This window comes from Triturus cristatus, chromosome 5_2 (genome assembly GCF_964204655.1).
Source record: "Triturus cristatus chromosome 5_2, aTriCri1.1, whole genome shotgun sequence".
Classification (NCBI taxonomy): domain Eukaryota; kingdom Metazoa; phylum Chordata; class Amphibia; order Caudata; family Salamandridae; genus Triturus; species Triturus cristatus.
Genome location: NC_140588.1, coordinates 203063940 through 203073890, shown reverse-complemented (window position 1 = coordinate 203073890; position 9951 = coordinate 203063940).

Here is a 9951-nt window from a genome sequence, read left to right as displayed (position 1 = left end):
AATAAACTACAGGAGGAAGTGATTGAGCAATAGATGAGTGCACACCATGGGCCGTGATTTGATGAGGTAATAAAACAGTCATTGTGGTTGTAGAAATACACTGTCTGATGCTGGTTGAAGAATAACTGATTATGAAATTGATGGAATATGGGACCAGCACAGGTTGCAAGATGAAGAACAGATTAATATCATACAGCAGGTGCACTGATAGTAAGATCCACCAGAGAATATATTGAGGAATGTGAACAACCACAAAGAAAATCCTTTGATAAGTGGGGAGCCCTAATGGAGATCATTGAGATGTCTGAAAAAACATGAAAACATCCCATGATGATTGAGTGTTCCAATGGGGAATCCACAGTTGTGCTAAAGTTGACAAAGAGCATGTGCTGAGTCATCCCAGTGCCTGATGCTAAAGTAGAGAGTCTACCAGTATCAAAGGTGTTAACATAAAGTTACCATATTCATCTCTGTGGACTAAAAGTGAGAAAGGATGAATGTGCAGAAAAGTGGTACACGTAAGTGGCAAGTTGATAATGGAGGAACATACAAATCAAAGACAGATGGAAATGGCCCTTGCCCTTACAGGTGAAAGTCTACAGAAAGATAAGCTGTAAAATCTGAAGAGATGCTGCAGTCATGGTAGAAGGCATTTACAGGTGAGGGTTGTCTGGCATTGCTACAGAAAAGTACTTAGCAACATAAACTTTTGAATAACAATACAGTTGATGCAATGATGAAAATTGGTGTCTCACCATCATACGTGGAGGAAGTGAAGAAGCTGGCAATTTCAGCACCCCAGAAGGGGCAACTTGAAGGTATGAAAGAGGCAGGCGCCCAATGAGTTCAACCTGGAGCCCAGGTCTTTTATGTGTTAAAAGCAACGAAAATGGTTAAAAGATCAGCTCCAAAATCAGAAGGGTAATCTATCTGCAGCAGGTGTGTTAATTGTGTGGCAGTCTGTGCTATACGAATGTCACAAAATTCAGATGCTAGGGCGATGTATTTATGATTTTAAGAAAAGTGACAAAGTAGTAGCCAATTCATGTGCAGGGGCAATAGTTGGTGAGAAGGGCACTGCAGGAAATTTGAGACTTTGTGGAATAGTGGGAAGAAAGTGAATTTCCTACAACATATTTCTGCTGAGACTGTAAGTTGATAGAGTCTTAGTAGTTGAATCACAAGAGAAGTTTTAGAAATGAGACAAGTAGGGCCCATATTGCAACAACTAAATGAAATGTGTTGCAAGGTGAGGGCCCCAGGGGCCACTCTTAGGAAGCAAAGACTCTGTGAAGAGGAGAAATTACAAGGAAGCATGTGACCTACAGGGCCATTACATGAAGTAGTCAAAGAATAATATTTTGAATACTAGGGACTACTGATACATGAAGACGAGGCAGAATAAGATGGTCTAATAATGAAAAATTGTCTGTTAGAAAGTAGACATAGGTTAGAATCTCCATCAGGCTTCCAGAATTCCCTCCGATCCTTTCCTCAGTCCTAGGTTCATGTAGTGAAGATTTCAGGTGTATTCTTTTTTGCCTGTACCTCACCATGCTCATTCAGCAGTAGCATTGATCACCACTTAATCCTCTTCCATCTAACTCAACCAATCACTCTCCAACCCCCCACCCAAGAACCTCCCAAATGGACCAGAAACCTCACTCAGGTCAACATGAATGACCTTGAAGAAAGGGTTAACTCTCTCCTCACCTCCTCCGCGGATGTTCTATCCACCACTGAACTCAATGCCCATTACAACACAACCTTGAAATCCATTCTAGATCAAGTAGCCCCACTGAAACAAAACAAAAAACAGGAACATCCCATCTAGATCCTGGTTCAACACGGATATTAATAATGAAAGCAGACAACTTAGAGCTACAGAAAGACTATGGAGGAGCAACCCCTCCGCAAGCCTACTTGAACAACTCAAAGCAGCCCGTAGGAAGTACAAAAAACACATCAGTAGTGAGAAATCCACCTTTTTCTGCTCTGCCCTGGACAACACAAAAAATAGGCCCAACAAACTGTTTAAAATCATCAAGCAACAAACCTCCAAGCCCCTCGAATCCTCAACACAGGCCTCCAAAGAACTGTGCGAAAATTTCGTCGTCTTCTTCGAAGAACAAATCACCAAGATTGGGCTCTCACTAGACATCAACGCCAACCCCACCTCCAAAAGCTTGCCCCCAGTGACAAAAGACAGCACGTGTATGCACCCCTGAAAACATGGAAGTACTTCGACTCCTTCCTGGAAGCCGAGATCCTCAAGCTGATATCCACCTTCAAACCCGCCTCCCACGTCCTTGACCCGATACCCACCCAACTGACCAAAAAACTGAAACTCTCCATAGCCCCTTTCTGGCGTAGAATCATAAACAGTTCCCTGGAAACCGGCATCATACCTGAATGCCTCGAAGTTGGCCAAGTCACGCCACTACTTAAAAAAAACAGGCCTTGACTCCAAGAAGCTGAATAACTTCAGACCTGTCTCCAATCTCCCCCTTCTATCCAAAATCCTCGAAAAATGCGTCCTCTTGCAACTGTCTTAGCACATGGAAACCATCAACCTTCTGGACCCCCACCAATCGGGGTGCAGAAAAGGCTAGAGCACTGAGACCGCGATCCTCAACATCACAGACGATATCCACAAATCCCTCGATACCGATCAATGCTGCCTACTTATTCTCCTGGACCTATCAGCAGCCTTTGACACAGTTGATCACCAACTACTCATAAAGGCTCTAACAGAGAGGGTAGGTGCTGATGAGGTGGTCCTACGCTGGTTCTCCTCCTTCTTACACAGCTCGCAAAGGATAAAAATCAAAAACGTTACTTCCGACCTACACCTATCAGCAGAGGCGTCCCACAAGGCTCAGTGCTCTCACCACAACTGTTCAACATATACATGGAACCCCTCACCACCTTTCTTAAAAATGCCAACATCCCTTTCCACCTATATGCGAATGACATCCAGATCTATCTAGAAACCTCCTCCTTAGATGACATCCACAGACTAAATGTCACCCTAAAAGAAATTCAACATTGGCTGTCTCTAAATTAAGCCTGGGCGAAGCACTACGCTACGCTCGCGTAGTTTGCGAAGTTCGCGCTAATTCGCACTACGCGAACTGCACGTAGCACAGTGCGAACACGCGTAGCATAGTGTTGCGTAGTGCTGCGGTCATTTTTTGCTTCCTCGCGGTCCTCAACGTCCAGTTGGCGACCGCGAGCAAGCAAAATGACATCCCGGCGAGACTTTTTCCTTGTTCGCGATCAGCAACTTCAAGTTGGCGATCGCGAGCATGGAAAATAAACCTCCCGCCGAGATTCCCAACGCGAGGAGGTCAGGTTTCTCATTGCGAGTGGTCGCATATGCTCGCGACCGCTCGCGATGAGAAACTACCAGTTCGCGTTGAGAAAGCTGAAGCTCGAGTAAAAATCTACTCGAGCAGCAGAAAACTACAGCTCGCACTGTGCAAGATGCCATTTTCAATGATTGCACAGTGCCGGTTGCTTGTCCGCACTGTGCAATCATTGAAAACGACATCTGGCACAGTGCGAACAAGGTACTACGCAGTTCGCGAAGTGCTACGCGTAGCTCGCGTAGTGCGAACTTCACTTTGCGTAGCTTCGCGAAGTGCTACTTCGCGAACTATGCCCAGGCCTACTCTAAATCACTTAAAACTCAATCAAGACAAACCCAAGATCCTCCTCATCTCCAATAAAGAAGAGAACCCTCAAATTGCAGAATGGCTAAAAGGGATGGATGCTCTCATCGAGAATCTCACTCTGGCAAACTCCGTAAAATCACTAGGAATCACCCTAGACCAAAAACTCGACATTGCCAAACACATCAAAAACTCCGCCAAGAGTGCCTTCCTCAATCTGAAGCTACTCAACAAACTTAAACCATTCATCCCTATCAAAGATCTCAAACAAGCCACCCAATCACTGGTACTATCCAGACTTGACTATGGGAATGCAACTCTCACTGGTACAACAAAATCCCACCTAGCTGCCCTCAAAACAACACTCAATGCAGCAGCCAGCATGGTCACTGGAATTAAGAAATACGATCACATTTCACCAGCACTCAGAAAACTAAACTGGCTCCCAGTCGAACTGTGTGCCAGCTCCAGAAGTGCCAGCCTCACTCACAAAGCCCTACACACAGGAAAACCCAACTACCTGGCCGCGAAACTCAAGAGGTCTGGTCAGACTAGAAACCTCAGGAGCTCAAATACCCTACTTCTCATCCCTATGAAAACACGCAAACAAAAAAACGCTGCATAATCCATCACCGGAAACGCGCACAAAATCTGGAACTCAATACCAGCAGATATCAGAACTATCTCGTCCTTCACAAAATTCAAAAAACACAAAAAGTCCTTTTCCTCAACCGCTCCCTCCCGAAGGGATAGCCGCCGCCTCAACGCAAATCTCTACTCGTCGTTGCTCGATGATATTGTATCACAAAGACCTACCTCCTACCTGCTCCCTGACCACCTCCTGATCCTACCCCCCCTAAGGGTTCATCCCTAGACAAAGTGCACTAAATCGAGGTTATCTCAGGTCACACGTACTACCTCAATACTGCACAGCAAACTTGGACTTCCCTATCCTATATGTATAACATTGCTTTCTAACCTCCTCCTGTTCCTCCCCCTCACTCTCCCCCTTAAAGGTTCATCCCAAGACAAAGTGCACCAATCAAGGTTATCTCAGGACTCACGTACTACCTCAATACTGCACAGCACTCTTGGACCTCAGAACCTATATGTATAACACTGCTCTACTATATGACTCTTGCGAAAAACTGCTGTGCTTCAACCCAAGACAACGTGCACAAATCCAGGCTATCTCAGGACTAGCGTACTACCTCAATACTGCACAGCACACTTGGACTTCCCAACCAATATGTATAACAAGATAACAGGCTCTATTATATAACTCTTGCAAAGAACTGCTGTAAAGCGCTCCGATACCCCCAGGTCCGGCCAGTGCTATATAAATCTCCTTAAATAAATAAATAAATACATTTGTGCCATTGGTCCCTCTATCTTTCAGTGGATGGAGACTGTGCAGATGTTGACATTCAAGGAAGCAGCCATTGCCACATGCAGACTTCACTGCCGGGCAACACGAGAAGCATTTTTTTCAAGCTCCTAATTAGTGGGTTAGCCTCTTATGTTAAAAATACTGGACGTATGATTGTGAGACACAAAGTTTGATCCAGATAGAGAAATATTGGTCATAATGGACATTCAACGCCATTTATACAACTGTTCTACAAATGCAGACTTTTCGAGCAGTTGGCAGTTTATTGAAACAGTGATGCCATGCGGGTCCCAATTAATTTATTTTAAGATGTCTTGAAATTGTATTGGGGAGAACTTTTTTAAATCTGACAATGACCAGTATAAACTAATAAAAGAGGTGTAGCTGATCTTTTCTATGGGTCATTTCAAAGAACAGTACATATATAATGAGATTCTTTAGCGATGCAGCGCGCACTACGAAATTCGTTTTATTTATTTAATTGTTTACTTACCTGTAATTATCCATATTCCGGGTTTTGGAACCCCCCACCCTGCCCCTCCCCCGCCCCGCCTTACCGCCCCACGGAACTCCCTCCACGGGCCGCGGCTGATCCTAAATGCCAAAAGGAAGGGATTACCTTCAGTTAATTGCTACACGTTAGAAAGAATTGCTTAAACATCCAGGATTATGTGAGGAATTCCTAAATACTGAAAGAGACTGATAAAGAGAGGATACCTCAGAAGACTGGTTCGAAAGGCATTGAAGAGAACCAAATATAACAGGGATGCTATGTTCCAACAAAATATGAAAGAACAGAAAGATAGCTTAATTTGTGTCATAAAGCGCTGTAATCTAGATCAAAAAGTGAGACAGATGATACAGTCCCAATGCCATATATTGAAAACCAATAAGGATGAGATGAAGCTACCCAGACCTGTTTTTGCATTGCGCAGGAACCACAACCACAGAAACATGCTGGGTAAATCAAAAACAGATAAACGTGGTGTTTTTTGCCAGATGCCCGTCAGTGGCCAATACCCAGTGAGTGGAAACCACAAGTGCGGAAGGTACCATGCATGTGAAGGGGCTATCACATCTGCAGAAATTGAGTGTAAGGGACTGAAGATTGCCCTCTTTCCTCGTTGAAATGTCAAACTGCCACACGCTTAGGGGAAACGGAATGTGAATTCAGAGTAAGACTTAGTGAAGATAAATTGGCTATACGTAACAAGAAGATCTCAGGACCCTTACTACGGCAGTGTGCGGAACTTGCATAGTCTGAATATTGCTTTTAATGGACCATTTTGGAGAAGATCCATCAGATTAGGGGAGAAATGACGTAAGAAAAGGGAATTGTACTGGATGTTTACCTTGGGGAGACACAAGGGAGGCCTCAATGAGATGATTTTGTGGGAAAATGCTTTTTGCTAAATCCTCACTCACACAATGTACTATGAATCCACAGATGGCTTTGCTTTGCCCCAGTGGTTTTGGGAGCTTGTGAGAGATAGCTGCAGTCAGCTAAGTGATTCACAAGGACCAGGAATCTTTGTCTTGTTTTGCATTGTCATTAATATGTACTTGAGAGACACTGAATATGGATGTATGAGTGTGAAAGAGAAACTAGTGTGGTTTGAGTCCTAATGTTGAGGAAGGGGGGGTTTAATAAATGGGAGAATGTTTCAAAAGATAATTAATATATTGTAAAAATTGTGTCTTAAATAAAATAGTGGTTTCAGAGGTAAAAAGACAAAACATATTTCTGTTACTATCAGTAAAAAAACAGTTTTTTTACTATAAACAGGAATGTATAATATGTTTTTTTGGCTCAACATCAATGTACTTGGATATATTTAACTTTGTGATCCATGAGCAACTGAAAAAGTTTTGTGGGTTAAGCAGATTTTAGTTTTATGTTTGTAAGTTTACTATCCCCCTGGTTCACTCCCCACATTTGGTATATAGAGGCCCCCTAGTTGTGGTTTGTTGACTGATTGGCAAATGACTCTCAGGAGCACTGTCAGGGACCGGGCAGTATAATTAACTTAATGCGATTACCATTAAGTTAATTACATTGCCTGCTCCTGGAGAGTGCTAAACTGTTAGACCTGTCAGCCTCATGGTGGTCTTTCTTCCCCAAACCTTTTGCCTACTTACCTCAATTGTTCTGCTGAAATGTGTTTTTTGTTGGTCTTAGGACTCTGTGCACTTTAACAATGCTGACCAGTGCTAAGGTGATTGTGCTCCCTCCCCTAAATATGGTTAAATCAGCTTGCACCTGATTGATATATTTCATTTACATATAAGCCCATTGCGGTTTGGTATATCATATATACAGGGCCTGTAAATTGAATGTAAGTAGTGGGCTTACAGCACATATTATGCTACCCTCTTAAGTTGCCCCTCAAAACCTAATTAGCTCATAGCGCAGTGTGCAGTGTTTTTAAAAGGTTGGACATATTTCAAGATACTCACCCACGCCTACAAATGCCTCCACAACACCAGACCCCAGTACCTCAACAAAAGAATCTCCTTCCACGTACCCAAGAGAAACCTCTGGTCCGCCAACCTCGCCCTCGCTGAAACCCCACGCAACCTTCTCCTACATCGCAGCCAAGACCTGAAACGAGCTCCCGATCAACATCAGATGTGCTCCCTCCCTGAACATCTTCAGGGAGACGCTCAAGACCTGGCTCTTCGACTGAATGGAGCTGCTTACCCTTCCCCCTCAGTGCTTTGAGACCATCACAGGTGGGTAGCGCTCTTACAATGTCCCTGATTGATTGATTGATTGATTGATTGATTGATTGATTGATTGATTGATTGATTGATCGATTGATTCCGAGATCTGCTCCCTCCTAAACGATTTATGTACGACACATTGTCCATTTTCATCAACAGTGTCCGGCCCTGCAACACTCCTCTGAAACTCTTCAATGCAAATAGCCCCACTGTCAACTCCAAATAGTTTATGTTATGATTCAACTCAAGACGTAGCCACATTTCACCTGTCTCCAACTCTCCTAGCTGAACTCCCCAACCAGTCAGACTGCCATCTACATCTAGAACAAAATCTGGCCTGCACCCAAAAATCGCTCTTCCATTCCAAGTCTCCAGATTGTGAAGCCACCAATGCAGTTCATATTTTGGCTCCTGATTCAACACTACTTCGCCATCATACCATAAGCCCTTTTATAATGTGTCTGCCTTCACCCTCTGTAAAGCTCGATAGTGCAAAGGCCCTGGACAAATTGCCTGGATTGATAAAGAAAACAGACCTATTATTCGAGTTAAATCCCTCAACTCAAAACATGCAATACCTCCTTCGTTATAATCTTTGTTTTCTTTGCTGGCATCAATAACATAACCCTCACTGTATCTATCTGGAACCCCCCAAAACTCCAAATTCTGTGATGGAATCATGATGGATTTATCTTTGTTTATCAGAAACCCCAATCTCTCCAAGAGGTTCCTCACGATCCTCAATTGATCTACCAACTCTCCTAAATCCTAAGACATCAACAGTATGTCATCCAAATTAACATTGGAATTTTCTTTCTCCTAAATGAGTTACCATGCCCCTCATCACTTTGTAAAGCACCATGGCGCTGATGTCAAACCAAACAGGAGACTCAAAATCTTTTAAGACTGACTCCATCTGAATTGTAAACACCTCTGACTTTCCTCTACCATCAGTACAGTGAAATAAGCATCTTTCAGATCTAGTATTACCAGTCAGCGTTTTCCAGAAGCATATCCCTCAAAAGACGTATTCCCTCTATCTTGAATGCCTGTAAACTAGAAATCGATTCAGAGACTTCAAATTTATCACAGGTCTTCATCCTCAGTCCTTCAGTCCTCTTTCTCCACAACGAAAAGAGTGCTTACAGACCCTTTTGCTTGTTCCTCTACTGATCTTATAGCTCCTTTTTGTAACATCGCCTTTGTTTCCCCTCAAGTTGAGTCTTATGCAACTCCTTCGGTTCTTTGACTGAACCGACAAATCGACAACATTTATTGCGAATCCTTGAACTGTTTTTAACACCCAACGATCCACTGTTATCTTTTTCCATTCCTCCACAAACATCTTTATACGTCCCCAATTTTTATTTGGAAAGAACCAATAGGTGTCTCCGCACTCACCTTGGAATCCTGAAGAAGACTGGCCTCTTCCTCGGATAATCCTGTTTCTCCCTGATCTTCCCATTTGTGGGGAAAAACTGTTGTTCCACGGTAGCCTCTTCAAAAACCTCTGGAGGAGTAATTATATTGGGACCTTGACAGACCTCGATCAGCATAAGGTCCTTGTCCTTGTCTGCTGGCCCTTCTAAAATCACTACCAAACACTTCATGTTAGACTGAGCCTTATTGAGCACCGTCAGTGTTGCTACATACTTTCCTAGGCTTTTCACTTGACCCTCATCAAAAAGCAAGCCTTTTGTATCTTCATTGGCCTCCATATGTGCAATGTCTCCTAATTTAGGATAGATTTTTATAAGTATTGTCTTCATGCACTCACCTAAGAGCCCAGTATTAGCATTACCTAGAAGTATCATTGTCCTTTAGCTCCACTCTCTTAATGATTCCACATCAGCGTGTTACTCATTTAGGTGGGCCTCTTCTGCCATACCCGTTATTTTTGGCAATGGATCTTGACATTGTTTCAATCATCGTTCTAACCCTTTGCGTGGATCTCTCTCCCTTCTAAATTAAAAAAAATTATCATATAACACCTTACTGTCAATCTCTGGTCATGAACACTCCACCCTACACAGGTTTTTCACCTCTTTCTCCAAAGGCTTCCTTACACATTGTGTAATGAATTTACCTACACGATCCTGAGGCCACCATTTGGCACTTCTAGGATGGTAAATGTCTAATCATGTCTTTGCCTGGTGGCTTCTT